The sequence below is a fragment of the Sphaeramia orbicularis genome, chromosome 3 (assembly GCF_902148855.1).
Source record: "Sphaeramia orbicularis chromosome 3, fSphaOr1.1, whole genome shotgun sequence".
Classification (NCBI taxonomy): domain Eukaryota; kingdom Metazoa; phylum Chordata; class Actinopteri; order Kurtiformes; family Apogonidae; genus Sphaeramia; species Sphaeramia orbicularis.
Genome location: NC_043959.1, coordinates 27,965,647 through 27,986,327, shown reverse-complemented (window position 1 = coordinate 27,986,327; position 20,681 = coordinate 27,965,647). Strand labels below are relative to the sequence as shown.

Sequence of the window (20,681 nt, the reverse complement as noted above, 5' to 3'; positions counted from 1 at the left end):
CACATGGAATTCATGGATGTTGTTCTGGCCAGCTAGCTTAAACCAAGGATGTACTGGTTGGTGACTCGTGTAGACTTGGGTGGCAAATATCCCAAGATGCACTTCGTGTTACTCTCGAATGCTACCCTAGCTTCTGTGATAACTTAAGACATGTTTAATTGACTACATGACCGTCACTAGATGATGCAATATAATGTTAGAACACGAGCAAGAGGCAGAAAAGCAAAAAATACGTCTGTAATATCATGATTAAATGAAATGTATTACAGTTTTGAAAAATATACAAAATGTATAAATGACATGTAAATAGTGGTATAAATGTATTGAAATCAAATCGAGTGACATTGTGGTGATTTGAGGGAAATACGTTATGGAGCCGATGACAGAAATACACAGAGCGATCTCAAGAAATCGTGTTGTATGTGACGCCAGTTTATTGCATTTGGTGTGCTACATGTACGCACTTTCATCATTTTGCATGCTATTTAACGCCATTTGATGGTGTGTCAATGCGCTAGCCACTAATCACTAACCCCTAAACCTTACCCTAACCGCTAACCCTATCCGGTAATTGCGCTAGCAGCTAGTCACGCTAATTGCATTAATGGCGTGGTATTTTATGCAGCGTAAACATACATGCTGAAAGCTTCTAATGGATACAGATAACATGCCAATTAAAAGTGGCATGTTATCTGTACACAATTCATGATATCACGTTGAAATACAGCAGAGACAAGGAGGAAACTTCACAAGTACCAGCTGTTCAATTATGTTACAAGATACAAAAACATAGAGCTAGAAGTTCATCAAAAGATTTTAGTTTAAAAATTTGTTATGAAAAAGATATTCATATTGATGTTAAAATGACTTGTGACTAAGGTGCCTTATAAGTGAAAATGTTTCATTTCATTATATATTTTTGATAAGGTTATTATTTTTTTATTTGATCCGCTTTGATAACTTTTGATCTGTGAGACCGAGAGTGATGGCGTTAGTCTCCGCCCACTAACTCAGGGGAGATCGTGCATTTTCCTCATTCAAGTAAAATCCCTTGAAGAGGAAACGCTGTTGAATCACTTTGTGATTATTTCTCCCTGTTTCAGGTAAATACTGTGCATTTTTACCACTACCAGTTATCAATAGCTTGTACCAAGTGTAACGGTTAAGTCTGTGTTGTAGATCACTTTGTATGTAACTTATGAGCATGTTTTGCGATCTACCTTGTGTTCGAGTGAAAACGTTAGAAACATTACGTTCAGCTGCGCAGCTTAGTTCATGCGGCTATGGCTATTTTGTGAGTGCTTATGTGTCTAAATTAGTTTCTGCAGCGGTCCGGTCTAACACTGTTGCTGAATTGTTATATTTATTGTATCAGCGAGTGTAAATGATAAGTAAATGTTGTGTTCATGTGTCCTATTTAAGTCGGTAACCAAGCTTTTATGCTTGCCCTAGCATAGCCGTTTCAGAACTGACTTCATGTATGCTAATTCAGTGTGTTGACTGTTTAAAGGCGGCCTTACACTGTGCGAGTTTAGAGACGATTTCTCACTCGTGCGACTATTTCTGGGATTGGGCCCGATGTGCCTCTAATTGTGTGTCGTGCTTCGTGCAGTGTACATGGGGTAAGGAGGAGCGATTAACACCTCACAACCAGCAATCGTGTGTTCGCAAGGAAAACAGAGCTGTTTGAAATCCTGCTCGCTCCTCGTGAGGATATCGCACTGTCAAAGCAGTGCCACAAACCGATGTGCCTCAAATTCTCACACTGTGCATGCGCAAGTACAATAATAGCCAGCTACTGTAAACTAATTCTAAGCTAACAGTAGCTGGCCATTGGCTTAGTGCAGTTTAGCTGTTGCAGCTTACCTCTAGGTCCCGCTGTAGGATTGACAGCCCATACTGTCCACGTCTGGCAAACCAATTCCTGCACCAAACACGTCACCGTCTTTTCTTCTTTTTTGATTCCCCCCAGATAATGGCACATATTGCCAAAACAGCTCGCTGTTTTTTGTTTAGCACTACCATTTCGTGACTCACGCCAATACACAATCGTCTATGCACTGTCGGATTCCTTGGTATTTTAACGTTGTATTTCCGGATACAACACTCGAACGTGTTGAGCATCCTCTAGTGTATGGTCCTACAGTGTGAGCAGTCAGGTCGCATACGAGCATCGGTCCATACAGTGTGAGAACATGAGTTGTGAGTCTGACCTTACGAATGATTCACACAGTTTGAGATGAAGCTGCGTGCAACGATCGAAATAATCGCACAGTGTATGCCTGCCTTAATAAGAGGTAAAAACAACTTTTGAGGTAAATGTGATGATTGAAATATATTCCAATCAGTTCATTCAAACTTTTACACTTGTCCTAGCATAGCCATTTTACAACTAACTTCATATTTGTTAATGGAGTGCGTTAACTGAATGTTCAATATTCTGTGAAAATGAGTTTGAGGTTAATGTGATGTTTGAAGTGAAACATGTACTGAGTGTGCACTTGGATTCAAGAAAAATCCCTTGAAGAGGAAACGCTGTTGAATCACTTTGTGATTATTTCTCCCCTGTTTCAGGGGTATAACAATTACAGATAGATTTGTGTTCTTAGGAAGTCTGTTCTCTGGGACTGTTCTTACCCAGACTGTACTCGCCAAGTTCACAAGACCGTACTCTGCGAACTTGGTTTTGAGAAACAGCCTGGGCCTTTATGGGCTAAGTTAGCATGCTATCCAGCTAGCCCTGCCCTGTCTTCTCTCATTACACAGTGCAGTGCAGTGTCCAGGCTGCCTCCAGGCTGTTATGAAGAAGCAGTGCTGCCCAGCTGCACACTCTAACCTCTTGTCAATCATGTAAAAGGACAGGCAGTCTTTGAGTCACTACCAAGAGACACTGCAGTCCCGTCCCTTAAAACCACCTGCTGAGGTGCTCTGACACGGATCTGTCCACGTGTCTTATGTAGTGTTAATGTCCTGATGCATCCCCAACATGAGTGGAACAGGAGAATAAAGCGTCAATACAGGATGTCAGGTTGTTTTAGTGACAGTCAGAGCACTGGTGCATGAGCTGACCACCCACACAGTGTCATAATATCCTGGACTTTTCATCTTTGTGTATTTTTTTTCCATTTTTCTCATTTACTCCATATTTGTCTTATTGCATCTTTAACTTCAATTTTGCCTGTTTGTTCTTTTCATCTTGTGCCTCTCTTCCATATTTCAAAGGCAAACACTACTTGCTTTTTCTTATTCTTTTGACCTGCAATACTTTTTACATACTGTATTTATTATTTTTGTACATATGAATTTTTGCACATTTTGTAGATCTTATTTAGTGTATCGTCTTCTGCTCACCTCCTCGCCCCATCATTTAAAACCAAGCACCGAACCTGGGGGGACAGAGCTTTTTCTATTGCTGCTCCTACCCTCTGGAACTCCCTCCCACCTTCCATCCGACACTGCCCTGACCTCAACACCTTTAAATCCCTTTTCAAAACTCATTTATTTAAGATTGCTTTTAATATTTAATTTTAATGTTTGTTTTATATTCATACTTGCCTTTTGCACCTGTTTTTTTTTTTTTTTAATCTATTTTAATGTGTTTGGTTTCTGTTTTGATCTGCTGTATGTAAAGTGTCTGAGTTCTATGAAAAGCGTTATACAAATAAAATTTATTATTATTATTATTATTATTATTATTATTATTATTATATTTGGTTCTGTTCTTGTAGTGCGTTTTTGCTGTTGCGTGCTTTCTCTATTGCACTGTATGGGGTAGGGCTCCAATTTTGTCATATTGTGTACATAGTGTGTTGGTGCAATAACAATAAAAAAAGACTACTACTACGACACTAAAGTAGTAGTAGTTTGTTGTTGTCTTTGCTGCTTTGAGCGAGTACAAGGTGTGCAATTACTGTTTTTGGGTTGTGTTATGTCATATGTTTGATGATTGATGTGCGGTTTTCTCGCAGCTGTACGGCAGGGCTGCACGATATTGGAAAAAAATGGACATTGCGATTTTTTTTTACCCTACGATATATATTGTGATATGAAAAAATACTCAGGAGGATATAGCTGTGTGGACGTAAATGGTCAGACAAATTAGCTGTGTTTCCTCTCGTTGTGGCAACAGGTGCAAGACACTGTCGACACAGAACATGTGTTTCTTGTAGCCGAAATAATTGCAGACAACTGACATTGCTTTTTTTTGGCACCAAGTCTTCATTTACAGTGATTTTCTCTTGTTTGTTGCTCATTTTTCAATATTGTTACCAACGACTCACTCCAAACTGTTTAAGAACAATTGTGATTGGTGGATCGCTGAGTGCATGTGTCATGTGTGTCAAGTACCCAGATAGAAATGAGATGAAAACATGTTGAGTTCATTTACCTCCTACATTGCAAGACCTGCGATGTGACTATTGCGCACACGTACATCGCAATGACAATGCTCAATGATATATTGTGCAGCTTACTGTACGGTTTGTGAAAACACTTTTCCTATGAAGGACAAATAAATCTATCTATCTATCTATCTATCTCTATCTATCTAGTTGTTGTAGTAGTAGTAATAATAGTAGTCGTAGCAGTAGTAGTTAATAGTATGACTACTGTGGTTTCCTCTAGTTAGACTTTAATTGCATCTTTTACAACCAAGGCCTCTCACAAGTTTTCCACATGACTTGAATGAGGTCGACCTTAACAAAAACATTCCCCTTTTGACACTACTTTCGTCAAAAACAGCTATATATCATGCAGTACTTAAAGGTGGGTCTGAGATGTTTTCCGGAGCATTTTTTATTGTGTTCCTTAAAATCCCCTTCACACCCCAATTACAACTAATTAATTAAATGCTCTAACACAAAAAATTGTTTAAAAATCAGTCACCTGTGGAATGGGTAGGACTGAAAAAACACCATCCAATCATTTTGAGCGCCCACTCTAAATGATTGAATGGTGATATGTCTATCAAACTCAACTGCCATTCACCCCTCCCCCTTCCCCCCTCTGCGCGTATCCCTCTTCGCATTCCCAGAGGCTGGAGCACTGGTACAGGAAGCATAGCCAACCTGGCTATATTAGTTATATTAGTGGAAAGTTCACTGGCAAACTGTTTTGTCACTAACATAAACCACTAGGAAATGTAACATTAGTCACATAGGTCTGAACTGGGGCTGTTCTGGAAGAGTGGGAGGGTTGGAGGAGACTGAATGAGGTATGCATGGATACGTGAGCCGGAGAGGCTCAGCCAGGGCCGTAGTCGGGGTAGAAGCCCGAGTGTACGGGAGCGAAGTAGGAGACGGAGCCTCAGCCAGTGTTGGAGACCGGACTGTAGCGGCGTCGGAGCCCAACCCGGGTACGGAGCAGAGCTGGCAAATTGTTTGCCGTGCAGCGCTCGTGAACCCTCGGGAAAAGCATTACACATTCCACTACTCTGGAGGCGTGGCTTCGGAGCAACATCTGAAGAAAGGGGTTTGGACTTTTGAATTGAGTATTTTCAAAATGTAGCTGCTGGAACCGTTTTTCTAAGATCTCATACCCCACCTTTAAGTTAACAGTGTTATCCCTTTTGACTGCTCCCTTTAGGGGTCACTACAGCAATCATCTGTTTCCGTCTGACCCTGTCTCCTGCATTGTCTTCTTCCACCACATCCATAAATCTCCTCTTTGTTCTTCCTCTTTGCCTCCTGCCTGGTAACTCCCTCCATCATCCTTCTACCCAAGTATCCCTTATCTCTAATCTTCACGTCACAACCATCATCATCTGGACCACTGATGTAGTCCAGGGTATACCACTTATTTTTTAGTCATCATTGCGTATACCCACTTCTAAATCCCCCTGATGCCACCCATTCAGTACAGTACAGTAATATCTGAGCCAAATTGCCCATTTTTTCCCCTATGATGGTGAAGCCATGACCCCCCACTCTGCCTCTAATTGGCTAGTACTCGCTGCTGTCACTGATTAGACTGGTTAACTTTAGGCATGAACACTGATGAGCCAATCAGAGGCAGAGTAGGGCGGGTCATGTTGAGGAAAATATTGCTAACTAGTGCTGGCCACCTCTGGAACCTGACTGGACACCTCAGGTGCCAGTGCCACCCCAGCTGATTGACAGGTTACAGCACGTCTTGTTGAAAGATGCGCGATTATTGGAAATATGAATGAGAAAGGCAGAATAACGTCTTTCAAAGGAATGATACATATCGAGAGAACCTACCTTCATGGAATAGATAATTCTGAGGTAAGTTTAAGGTGGTTTCAGAATGAGTCACTGTTTTAAACTACTGGTCATATATTGCACAGTTAGAGGAGAAGAGATGGTGTCACCAATAGTTCGACTATGCGAGTACACCAATATTATGAAAGGCTAATGTTATGAAAGGCTAATGTTATGAAAGGTAAACGTTATAAAAGGCTAATGTTATGAAGGCAATTTTGAAATGCTACGTTATGAAATGCTAACGTTATGAAAGGCGAATGTTATGAAAGGCGAATGTTATGAAAGGTTTTGTTATAAAAGGCTAATGTTATGTAAGGCTAACGTTATCCTATGTTTGCCTCATGTTGAATCCATTTCCATTCATGCAGCTGCTTGTGACCAGTAAAACCTACAAACTGCTCCTGATCAAGTCATGATAATTTTATAACAGTAAGCAAATACTACTGGCAGATTTTTGGGTAAACTAAATAGAGTAGTCTGACATGTCACTGTTTCTAAAAGGGTGTTTTTCTGGACAACTTAAAGGAATAAAAAATAAAAAAATTCAGAGTATACCCACTTCTCCAGGGACCCCTACACCACTGATCTGGACTCTCTCATTTTGTCCCCAAATGTCCAACCTGAGCTGTCCCTCTGGTGTGCTCGATCCTGATCCTGTCCATCCTTGTCACTCTTAAAGAACATCCCAATGTCTTGAGCTCTGCCTCCTGTCCTTTGGTCAGTGCAGCCGTCTCTAAACCATCCACATAAGTGAACTGTGAATAATACATTTTACATACATTGTAAAAACCTGTAACACTGGATGTGCTATCAGTTAACCCTTTAACTCCTGACATGTCTGTGATGAGCGTTCTCGATGTACAATTTATTTTAAATATTCATAAAAATTCAACCATTTGATCAATAAGAAAAATTTCAAAACATACTGATAGAACAGACCTTGTTCTTTCCTTAGACATTTTAGCATGCTCAGTGCACCCCCCACTGCCTGTGGAATGGGGGGCAAAACACAGTGCAGTGAGTGAGACCAACTCACTATAAAAATGGATGGGTTGGGCTTTTTTTCTTTTTACACTTTTATTTGTGGGCTTTTGTTTTTACTGTTGTGGTGATTTTCCTTTATTTTCTTTACTGTGTTTTTACTGAGTTTTGACCATGTAACTGCTTTCTGGAGTCCAACCAGGTGCCAAAAAAGCAGGGTGACCTGCAAAAACATGCGAGGACATGTAAGAAAAAAGAAGAAGAAGAAGAAGAAGAAGAAGAAGGAGAAGAAGAAGGAGAAGAAGAAGTACAGGGGTTGGACAAAATAATGGAAACACCTTAAAAAAATCAACAAAATATAATTTAATATGGTGTAGGTCTGCCTTTGGGGCAATTACAGCCTCAATTCTCCGAGGTATTGATTCATACAACTTCTGAATTGTTTCCAAAGGAAGTTTTAAGCCATTCTTCAGTTAGAATACCCTCCAACTCTTTTAGAGACGATGGCGGTGGAAATCGACGTCTTACTTGAATCTCTAAAACTGACCATAAATGCCCAATAATGTTGAGGTCTGGGGACTGTGCCGGCCATACGAGATGTTCAACTTCATTAGAATGTTCCTCATGCCATTCTTTAACAATTCTAGCTGTATGGATTGGGGCATTATCATCTTGAGGTGAAGGTGTTTCCATTATTGTGTCCAACCCCTGTAGAAGAAGGGCACGGATAAAATTAAACCAAATGCAGGTGAGGTAGTGGGCAAGGAAGTGAAAAATAAAAGAAGATTCATGGATAAAAATAATTTGTAGGACATTTAATGTTGATGATCATCTAATTTCGCTGTGGTTACACTGCAAAAATCTAAATCTTACCAAGTGTATTTTTCTCATTTCTAGTCAAAATATCTAATCACCCTTAAAATAAGACATAATCACCTAAAGAGTAACTTTTCAGTGAGATATAAGAACCTATTTTTAGACAATAGATCTTGAAAATCTTATTTCAAGAAATCTTACCAAGATAATTTTCACTTGTTCCATTGGCAGATTTTTTTTTTTGCTTGGATTAATCAAAAATAAATCTTGAATTATTTAAAAAAAAAAAAAAAAAAAAAATCTGCCAATGGAATAAGTGAAAATTATTTTGGTAAGATTTCTTGAAATAAGATTTTCAAGATCTGTTGTCTAAAAATAAGTTCTTATATCTCACTGAAAAGTTACTCTTTAGGTGATGATGTCTTATTTTAAGTGCGATTAGATATTTTGACTAGAAATGAGAAAAATACACTTGGTAAGATTTAGATTTTTGCGGTGTGATCCACAGCCAGTTTGTTTCATTTTGAGGTGAGCTTCACTTTTGTTTACATCCGGCCAAAGACGTCACTGAGCTGCACATATTACAGAATTACTGATGGCGTGTGTTTTAGTCAAAAATAAAGCCCTTAAAAGTGAATTACTGTGTAGACAATGTGTTTAATCACAGGTCAGGTTGCGGGTCTAATGTACGTGGGTACAGGCGGGTTCGGATTTGAAAAAGCGGACCTGTGCAGGACTCTTAGCTGGACTGACTTAGAAAAAAAGACCCCCAAAACAAAACTACCGGTCCAAAATTCAAATCCTTGTTATTACTAGTTCATGTTCAACATCCTAAATCTGTTATTGATGTACATTCAGAGTGCCTTATTTTGTAAAAACCTGTCAAACTTCAACTCCTCTCTTTGTCTTTTTTCTGGTATTCCACCCTGTTTGGACCTGAAAACACACAGTAAAATAAAACTACTGAAGAAAAGGAATACAAACACACACTCACAGCAGCTTGTATGACACTGAAACAGATGCAAATTCACCTGGAATAATGTCTCAGGGGATAAAAGGTTAAAGAAAATACAATAAATCTGCAATTTGGTCATTTGGTGATGAAATGCAGTGAAATCTGAGTTTGTCAGTAGTTGTTTTATGATGTGGGCTGTGCACTGCTGCGTGGTCTGCATATATGTAGGATCACACTCCTATACGTTGACTATGTGTGACTCTGCATATTGGTTACACACTAAACATCGCTATAATCCATGGTTATTTACACATTGTTCATATGTATCTTCAAACATGTAAAACAGATGCTGTATTTGCTCGCATGCACTCATCGTTGTGTGGGCTGTAATGTTTAAACCGCAAAATGTGTAAAGTACATCATGCATGAGCACATTTTAAGAGTTATCCATGTTTTGCATAATTTAATGTTTTCGTGGTTGAGGGGCATATTTAAATGATTACAGCTTTTTCTTAGTTTGGGAGTTTTTTCATACTTAACTTGCAGAAATAAAATGAAAAAAAAAAAAACTAACTAACTAAAATGACAAAAATAAAACGAAAAAAAAAAAAAAATTAATGGAAAAAAGTATTTCCGTACTTAATAAATCATCTTCCTCATTTATCCATCACAGTCAATGACAGAATTCATATATGCCGTAACTATGATGTGGTTCACAATGCCTACTCAGGTTTTATTTCCCAACCTGCACATTCTGAATTTTAATCCATCATAATAAAGAGCGCCCCAGAGTTCATCTGAAGATAATTCTGAGGTGTAATCATCTGTGTCTGCGGTCCTTGGGCTGTCTGAGACCTTACTTGACAGTCGTGAAAGACACTTAGCGAGTAGCTGTCGGTGCGAAATACTGGACATTGATTTACGCCGAGAAGAGATTAGAAATTTGGCAACAAAGACAGCCTCCAGGAAAAATTCTGGGTAGAAATTTACTATCACATTGTCGCCGTAATGGTTGCTATGATGCACATCTATTACCCAGCCAATCATAACCCACCAGGTGGTACAGCAACTATTATTTCTGAATAAAGCTCCGAAAACAAAAACAAGACAAAATGAAAATAATGAGGCGTCGAGAAATAGGACTTTGGGGGACGATGACAAAGGAGAAAAACCTTGTGAATATATCCAGCGCTGCTCGACATCGACCTGAAAGGAGGTGCATGCATGTAAATAACAATAAGAAATACCCGTGTGGGTTGACAGAGCCTTTAACATATAAAACAGGAATGACTCATACTGTACTGACATGCACTCATTACAGCCAAACACACAAACAGTGTGTGTGTAACTCACACGCACCAGTCACTGCAGCTGGAAATGATGTAAAACTAAAAAAGTCTTGAAAAGTGAAACAACATATTATGGAATAACAGTGCAATATGTAATAATGTCACATTTTTTCACCTCATTATGTAATAACAGCACATTTTGTAATAACATGCCGCATTTTGTAATAAAATTCTTGAGTGCATTTTGTAACAAAATTCTTGAACGCAGTTTGTTAATAAAATTATTGAACGCATTTTGTAATAAAATTATCGAATGCATTTTGTAATAAAATTATCGACTGCATTTTGTTATAAAATTCTTGAATGCAATTAGTAATAACTTATTACCAAGGCTGTCAAAAATTAATGCAGATTAATCCATCATCATTACTAATCTGATTAAAAATTGAAATGCAATTAAACAATCTGCAGTACAGAATGACTCTGAACGTCTCCGGCAACACATTTGGGGCAATTTGTCTAAATGGAGTTAGCATCACACATGCAAATGGGCAGTTGATCCAGTAGTGACAGACAGCAGAACCAACCCATAAAGATGGAAGACATGAGAGCTGCACAATATATCGTCTGAGCATCGTCATCACAATGTATGTGTGCACAGTAGTCACATCGCAGGTCCTGCAATGTAGGAGGCAAATGAACTCGACACGGTCTCATCTAATTTCAACCTGGGGACCTGACATACACTGCGCACAGCGATCCACCGATCACAATCATTCTTAATCAGTTTGCCGAAGCAGACCACACCCCCGCACATGGAGTGAGTCGCTAGTAACAACACTGAAAAATGAGCAACGAACAAGAGACAATCACCAAAAACAAAGACTTAGTGCCAAAAAGAAAAGCAACGTCAGTTATCTGGAATTATTTCGACTACAAGAAGGACGATATTAAAACACATACTCTGTGTTGACAGTTTTCGTTGGCACCACACAGGTATTATATCCTCCTGAGTATTTTTTCATATCACAATATATATCACAGGGTTAAAAAAAAATCCTAATGTCAGTTTTTTCTAATATCGTGCAGCCCTAAAGGACGCTAAACAGCACGTTGGCCATCTGGATGGAAATATCCAATGTGATATCATGAACTGTGAAAGATAACATGCAAGTCTTAATTGGCGAACAATTTACACATTATAAGCTTTCCGTGTGTATGCTCATAAAATAACACGCGATTAGTGGTTAGCGGGGTTAGGGTTAGAGTTAGCATTTACGGATATGTAAACCAGAGATCTTGGCATACTTTGACACGTGATCAAAGGCGTTCAATAACACACCAAAGGACGAAAATGCGTACGTATAGCCAGTGGTGCAACTTGCCATTAGGCAAGGCAGGCAGCTGCTTGGGTCCCCTAAGCCAGCAGGGGCCCCCAAAGGACCAACAGACTTGACACAAACAGTCTAAAGAATAAGTTCACTACACAGCGGCAGTGAGAAGGTGCAGTAACAACTAGCTGTCTCAAATTCTCTGAAGGGGCCCCCTGTGTCCAAATTGCCCCTCCCCCACCTGTATGTGTGTGTGTGTGTGTGTGTGTATGTATGTATGTATGTATATATATATATATATATATATATATATATATATATATATATATATATATATATATATTTTTTTTTTTTAAATTAATTAATTAATTAATTAATTAATTAATTAATTGATGCCACTGCATATAGCATGCCAAATGCCATAGGAACTGATGGGACATACAACACAATTTCCTGAGATCAGTCTGGAAATATGTGGACACAAAAACCCCAAAACAAGACAAAACAGATGTTTGTGTACGCGCTTTGAGTATGTGTTCATAGAAAAGTGCTATATAAATCTAATCCATTATTATTATATTATTATGTTTCAAGTTGTTTTGTTGAAACTGTTGAAGGTGTTTGATGAACACGCTAAGTTCAGATATATTGCCTTCTCTCTTGGGTCTGTTTGCTTGGTCAAAATGAAATGCGATTAATATTGATAAAAATGAATGATATTTAATTGTGATTAATCAAAATTAATCCACTGCAACCCTGTGATAAATCTGATTAAAATTTTAATTGTTTGACTGCACTAATTATTACATATTGCAACAGTTATTGCAAAATGCGGGTGTAGCACTTTAGATAGAGATAGAGAGAGAGAGTGAGAGCAAGAGACAGCAAGATAGATAGATAGATAGATAGATAGATAGACAGATAGATAGAGAGAGAGAGAGAGAGAGAGAAAGAGAGAGAGAGAGAAAGAGAGAGAGAGAGAAAGAGAGAGAACGATCGGGGGGGTGAACGAGATAGAGAGAGAGAGACATAGCTAGATAGATAGACAGATAGACAGACAGACAGACAGATAGAATAAATTGTAGTGCAGCAGCAGCATGACAAACTGTAAAAATACAATATAAGAATAAATATAGTAACAGTAATAATAGGACAAAACCAAAAAGAAACTGACAAAACAGCAACTACATAAAGAAAAATGAGCGATCATATAAAAGATGGCTGTTTTGTGGAGGGCTGTATAAATGCACCCATCCTTCATCTATAGATGCTCATTCTCGCTGGGAGCCAATCTCAGCTGACATTGGGTAAGAGGCGGAGTTCAGCGTGAACAGGTCACCAGTTCATTGTGAGGTTGACTCTCAGACATTCACACTCACATTCACACCCACAGAGAATTCATTCACACTCCCATTCACACCTTAGGGCAATTTAGAATCTCAAGTCAACCCTTTAAACCTGCATGTCTCTGGGTTTAGAGAGGAATCCAAAGGAAGAAACCCATACAAGGAGACTTTTTACTCCATGGTAATAGTGATAACTACTGCTCAACATGCTGCCGTGTCCGTTATTTGTAGATATCATGTGTGTTTATTTTATTATAATGTGTTTTTACAGGCTTTCTTTAACTTCTGCATAAATACTGAGTTTTAACTGATGTGAAGGACATTTAATTCATTCCCCTCAATGATCTTACCCTGTCCCTGTGTGTCTATAAGAAGGTTAGTCCATCAGTCTGTCCCTCTCATATGTAAAACACAACAATGGTGTGACGAACTGTTGGACTCAAGGACGAGCTGAAATAATTTGATGGGCCAAGGTCATGTCTTTCCTACTTGAATGTGATATCACAGGAACACCTTTGGGAATTCCCTCAAATTTGGCAGAAATGTTCACTTCAACTCAAGGGTGAAATTAAAACTCTTTACTAGCCAAATGTCAAGGTTGTATGTCACATGAAAAGAAAGAAAAAAAAAAAAAAAAAACTTCCCACTCCCTTACTGGGAAGCCTGTTACTAATTGTCGGTCACTGGTAAGTCAAAGAAAGAAGAAAGGATTATAATGCAAAAATACAGAGTTTTATTTTAATTACTTCATGGTTTTCTCTAAAATGCTTAGTGACACATTTTCTCAGGAATTTATCCGATTTTCCCCTAACAATTATAAATGTCCTTAAAGTCTATGTCATATTAATATTCCAAAGTCTCAACAGCAGGGGGAACCTATATACAAGAACACACTTAGAACCAAAACAACCAATGAATCAACCCTATGTATCCACAGGCTGTATTGTTTTCACACATCTGTACTATGGTATCATCAAGTTTTCTTCTTCAAACTGAAACTCATAGCTGGTTATTTTGACAGTGGCTCAAAATAATAGTGTCTTATAATGTAATAATCTTATGTTGCATCAGCTGATAGTTTACATTAGAGCACTGTTAGCTTAGCTCTGTTTTTAAACAAAAAACAGCCACAGTAAAACCACAAATCACCTTTGTTTTCTGCACGGTTTATATTGTCAATATCTGAACTAAAGATCTGTTTAGAATCGAACAAACAAGGTCAGAACTGTCCCAGTTTAGTGTGAACTGTGGATCAACAAAAGGCCAACTTTGCAAAAATAATAATTAAAGGTGTAACGCGGTGTTTTTCAACCTTGGGGTCGCCTGGAATTCAAATGGGGTCGCCTAAAATTTCCAGTAATTGATAAAAATAAAAACTTACTAATAAAAAACATATGGTGAGTTGAGAGAGACAATCACAACACATAAAAGACATGACAAACTGAAGCTGAAACTGAAGCACTGTGGTACTGTTTATCTTTCAAATGTTCATTGTGGTCGGTTTCAGATGCTGCAGCTCTTTCATAATTCATAGTTTGAGTTATTTTTAATTGTCAGCCTTGTAAATATAAGCTGGACTGACTGTACATATACTGACCAAGAAAAAATAAAAGTCTCATTTTGTGCAGTAATCTACACCTGGCTTTTCTGCCTCCGTCCATCGTAATATACATTATATAGACTAAATGTCGTCTAAAACTAATTTTAGATTAAATTTATTTGCAACATAGTATAGCAAAATATTACATGATCAAAGATTAATTAATTTTTGCCAAAAAACCCCCCAAAAAACTCTGTTTTGAATGTCTGAGGTCTCCAGAAATTTGTAATGTTGAAATGGGGTCACGAGCCAAAAAAGGTTGGGAACCACTGGTGTAACGGTACAGAAACATTTCGATTTGGAACGTTTTCGGTACAGGGGTCTTCGGTTTTATACATTTTTTGATACATTTGGTATAGTGAAGGAGACCAGTAAAGGGGGGGAGGGGTAGTCTATAACTATGGAAAACCTACAGTGAAACTTAACACGCTTTGAATATCCAAACCAACTTCTGTTATACTCTCTGTTGTCATGTTTACCCCCCCTTATTGGCACCCTATCCTCAGAATAAAATGTAATTTTTTTTTTTTCTGGACCCCACTGAGAATTATGTATATAGTGGAAACCCTGCACATGGGTTCTTCATGCGAACACCCTGCTTCCCAAGTGTTTACGTTCTTCAAAGAGGCTATATGTATTCGTTCGGTACGCCTCCGTATTGTATCGAAGGCCCTGAACCGAAAAACAGTTTGCTAGAAACAAGTGCACCGTTATATCCCTAATAATAACATCACATAATAACTTTATACCTTCACAAGCCTCAGAATCAAACTTGTCCATGTAGAAGAAACTGCGATCTCAGCGTCAAACTCCAGTTTTTTGTTGTTGTTTTCCAGCGCTGAAAACAACAGTGCTTCTAGCTTTAATTACTTGGTGAATTTCTTTGACTCTAAAAGTTGTTTCTTAACCCTTTCATGCACGAATTATGAGAACCTTAGTCAAGATTTTTTTCTTCAGTGTTTAGCCATGAAAAAAAACAATGCAATCGAGTTTTTTTTTTCTATGGAGTTACAAAAATATCCATGCATTTAATTTTTGAAGTAAAGAAACGTGTTTAAAATCCAATATCAGAAAGTGATATGAAAACAATGAAATAAAAACATTTTTAATGCTGCTAATCTGATGTCTTCTCACATTTTAACATATTCTAATTTTAGTAATTACTCACTTCATGGAGATAATATGCAAAAAAAAAAAAAACCTTAACAAATAACAATTGATTTACACTCAAACATGTTACTGCAGATCAGGTTTATCAAGAACAGTAAAGTTACAGTAATGATCTGAATTACAATGTATGGGATGGTGCATAAGCGTCCACTGTGTTGGCTGATATGGAACTAAAACAACAAAACCCATTAATATACAGGAGAACAGCTGGAGAATGAAAGGGTTAATGGTTCTCACCCCATCTGGTCACTTTCTAAAGCTTTGGTCAAAGATAAGATAAGATAAGACAAGACAAGATAAGAAAAGATACTTTCTTGTCATTATACAGAATGTACAATGAAATTCAGATGCACTACCAGGATACGGACTCATAAAATAGCAATAGTAATAATAACTATAAAATATATAATAAAAACCACATATAAAAACAAAATATGCATCACTCACATATCAACATCCCTACATTCATTCCCTCACACGTCCACCTTCTTTATCACACAGCAATATGTCACACACACATCCCGTCAGTGCCAGTGTATACAGTGCTCTGTATAAAATAGTGCAATTAAGAAATGTCTGTGCTTTAGTGGTTGAGTTCATTGTTCAGTGTAGTTATGGCTGTGGGGTAAAAACTGCTCCAGAATCGTGTGGTGCATGTTTTTATGGATCTGTATCTTTTGGCAGATGGCAAGAAAGGCCAAAGGCCCCGTGGTGTTAGTTTTCTTTAACATGGAAAACTCACTACTTCCTCGAGTGGTCACATAAATCCCCGGGTCTGTCTGGTGTCTCATACATAACAGGTATCTTTATTATATTATCAGAGCTCTTTACTGTAAACACTAATGATAATATAAGGCCATTTTTTAAATATTTGAATGTAAATACACTTCATATAGCCCCTTTAAAATATGTAACTATATTAAATTAAATTGAATTTGATTGAATTAAATTAATCCCTATGTTTATATCAGTCACCTATTGTAATTCATTGACTACAAAACAGGGGGCTTCTGCTGGATGTGGTGATATTTGTATAAGTGTAAATTTGGACATGCTGGTGTCTCTAGATAAAAAGTCAAGGGATTATGAAAGTCATTAGTATTCATCTCTTGAGTGGGGGAAATGTAATTACCATGGAAATCCATCCAAAAACTGTCAAGATCCAGCCTGCATAAAAAGGTAGACCAAAGGACTGATGTTACTGTCCCTAACCACAGAACTGAGCGGAAAAATGACATATGTATATAGTTACAGATTCAAGTAGCTGTTATTCAGTGCATTGATTTCAGCCAGAAGAAAAGGGTGGCATGAAAAGAGTGGATATTAATATGTTATGACTATTGGAAGGGGTGAAAAATCAGTCACCCATAGACATATACTTGCCACCCAAACCTCAGTTGGACAGACTATTGTATTTGTGTGGACATTAGAACGGTGTTGGCAGAGAGCAGCATTTTTTTTCCCCCCTCTTTGGCTTATTTTCAAAAGCATCTTCTAAGCTTCCTTCAGTTTTGTTCCATCTTCCTTCCTCTCTCTTCAGCAGAATCCCTTGAGTTTCCCCGAACGGTCCTCATGATTAATCACACAATTCCCCAAAAGTGCAACTTTAGATGTTTATTCCGTCAAAACATCACATTCATTTTTCATGGAGGTGGATGCATGCCACTTTCCCTGAGCTGTTTCCATGGTTTGGAGAAAGGCTGAAGGAGAGACAGTGACTTGAAGCTAAATCCAAAGCTAAAAACAGAAGCCCCAACACCACAAAAAGTCAATTTAGTGAACATCTACGGCAGGGGTGTCAAACTCATTTTGGTTCAGGCGCCATATTTAGCCCAATTTGATCTCAAGCGGGCCAGACAAGTAAAATAATGACTTAATAACCTATAAATAATGACAAAGTTTTACTTTTTGTTTTAGTACAAAAAAAGCCAATTAAATTATGAAAATATTTACATTTTCCAAAAAAGATATGATTAACTTGAAAAAACAGAAATTTCATTTGAAAAATTAGTGCAATTTAAACAATATTAGGCCTCGACTTATTATTTATACATGTGCATTATACACAGTGTTACATAAACATTTGGTAACAGACATATTTTGTAAAAATTTTGGAGTTTGGAACTAAAATTTGAACAATTTCTACAATATTACATCTCTTATTATTAATACAACTCCAGATCACAGTGGATCCATTAATGCACACAACATTTATTAACAGGCAGAATGTTGTTAAAATTGCACATTTTGGGTTGTTCATTTTTGTTTTTATTTATGTATTTATTTGCATTTTATTATGTAAGAATAGTTTTATAAATGTAAATATTTTCACAGTGCAATGTTATTTTTTCACTAATCATAATCATTCATAATTTTTCACAAAGAAAATTTGTAGTTGTCATTATTTATGGGTTTATTGTATTGTTATTTTTACTGGCGATCACATTGGTCTGTATGTGGAATCTGAAACCATATTGATTTGGACAACCTGGACTGTTCAGGTTAATTTTTGCACTTTCATCCCGCGGGCCGGAATGGAACCTTTGGCGGGCCAGATTTGGCCCCCGGGCCGCATGTTTGACACCTGTGATCTACGGCATATGCGTTTGTTTGGGGGTTGTTTTTTTTTGGCAGTAAGTAATCAATAGGGCTACTTAAACTGTGCTGAGCGGGTAAAGATTTCATTCTTCTGCTCTATGGATTCATCAATATTTGAAAACACGTAACATTTTCTGTTAAAGCTACAACCTGACCTTCAATTTATCCAAAAGGTCTGTTTGTCCTTCCAAACAGAAATGACACTGGACACAATCTCACATTTAGAATGCATTTGTAATCTAACTTTAAAATTGCTTTGTGTTGTAAATCAGTCTATAGAAATGGACTTAGTCTTGCAAAACCAGGTCCATCTCCACAATTCATTGTAATACCAGTGCTAAACGTTATGGCAGGAGGGAGAATCATTTGGAATAGGTGAAAAAAAAACAAAAAACAGTGCAACTCAGATGATAGCTTATATTACAGCTCAAATCACCCCTGTTGTATTGTCAATACAAGCCCTGAAGATCTGTGTGGAATCATCAAAACAAGGTCAGAACTGTCACAGTTTAGTCTGAACCTCAGCAGAGATAATAACACCACATAATAACTTTATATCTTTCTAAGCCTCATTATTAAACTCACCCATATAGGAGCAACACTGACTCTGTACAATGTCATTCTCAATCACTGGTCAGGGCGTCACATTTCATACACGGTGTTCCCTTAGAGCATCATTTTTTGACACATGGGGTGATTCAGTGATTACAGCTGGGGTTGGGTAAGTTCAGCCATGAAACAACTTGATGAGGGGCAGTAGAGTGGATAAAAAACCCAACATGAAAGGAATGTAATGGGACTCAAACCCTTATTTCCTGTCGACAAAGTCCACAAACTTTGGTGTTCTGCCACAATCACAACCTAAGGGTTTTTCCAACTTTACAGCCTCACCAGGCCAAGGTTATTATCGTTAACGAAAACTAACGAAATGACGAAAACTAGAATTGTAAAAACATTTTCGTTAACTGAAATAAATAAAAACTATAATTAAAAGAAAAAAAAAAGATAACTAACTGAAACTGTATCGTGTGCTTACAAAACAAACTAAAACAAATACAAATTATGGATAAAATTCCCTTCGTTTTCGTCTTTGTCAATGTCAGACTGATATAAAATCGATTTATTTCCCTCAAGCAATTTTAGCTGCTGGCACCACATAATATTTAACGGTCCGTCACTTCTCGTCACTTGTTGTTTAGTCGTCTTCTGGTCCCCACTCTACCGGGACACATGGAGACTAAAGTTGGGAGAAAGCAGCAGAGTCCTGTCTGGGATTTATTTGAATACGACGGAGACGACGAGAAAAGATATTTTAAAAAAAAAACTAAAACTAAACTAAAATTAAGCATTTAGAAAATAACATTCATTCATTTTCTGAACCCGCTTTATCCTAGAAAATAACAAAAACTAATAAAAACTAGCAAACCTGCTCTAAAAACTAATTAAAACTAACTGAATTAGAGGGAAAAAAAAGTCAAAACTAAATAAAACTAAACTATAATGAAAAATCCAAAACTATTATAACCTTGCACCAGGCCCACGTTGTAAATTTTCCGATGTCTAAGGAACATAACTGAGATAGACCCCAACACCCCCTCACAAGGATAAAGCAGCTCAGAAGATTAACTGATGAATGAATGAATTTACTCTGAGGTCCTGTCCATACAAAGATGGTTTCGGTCATATCTGCAAAAGTTTTTATTCGGATAGGTCTTTCATCCACACAAAACTGGTGTTTTCAGTCACTGAAACCGCAACTTTTTGAAACCGGGTCCAAAAGTGGATAAATTTGAAAATGCCAGTTTTGCGTCTTTGTTTCTATGACCAAACTGCAACTTCTCTAAAACAATGATGTCATAGCCCTTCCTCTCTAACCTTTCACCCCGGAAGCAAGACGCTACTTCACAACAACAACAACAACAACAATGGCGGACTACAGAGTAGTGCTCATGCTACAACAGCTACTGAGCTTATTGGAGATATTCAATCCAAATCTTCAGCTACTCTTTCATTACAATGAGCAACAAACAACCATAGCTAACAATATTCACTACATGCTCTTGGATCTACCGCGAAGAGGGGCAGCCAGGAGGAAATATTGGATCAGACCTGGTAGAACCAAGCAGGCTTTATGCACATGCTCCACGTCTTCTTCTTCGTTTTTTGCGAGAGCATTACAAAGCCACATACAGGCCTGGCATTTGTACTACATTGTTTTCAGTCGTTTTCAGTGATTTTATGTGGACGCAGATATTTCCTGAAATAACTCTGTGTTTACGGACCATGTTTTTGAAAACGACAAAGAAAAACATCGGATAGGAAAAAATGCGGTTTTACAAGGACATGGCCTGAGTTCCATCTGGTACCCCCATGT

The 20,681-nt window shown here is 37.7% G+C and overlaps 1 long non-coding RNA gene across 1 annotated transcript; it reads left to right on the top strand.

Moving 5' to 3' along the window:
• The first annotated feature begins 8,545 nt into the window (after nucleotides 1-8,545).
• LOC115415401 (uncharacterized) lies at nucleotides 8,546-20,407 on the top strand. Its single transcript, XR_003934797.1, has 3 exons — nucleotides 8,546-8,708; nucleotides 12,102-12,103; nucleotides 20,397-20,407. It is a non-coding gene; the product is annotated as an uncharacterized LOC115415401 (long non-coding RNA).
• Nucleotides 20,408-20,681: the final 274 nt, after the last annotated feature.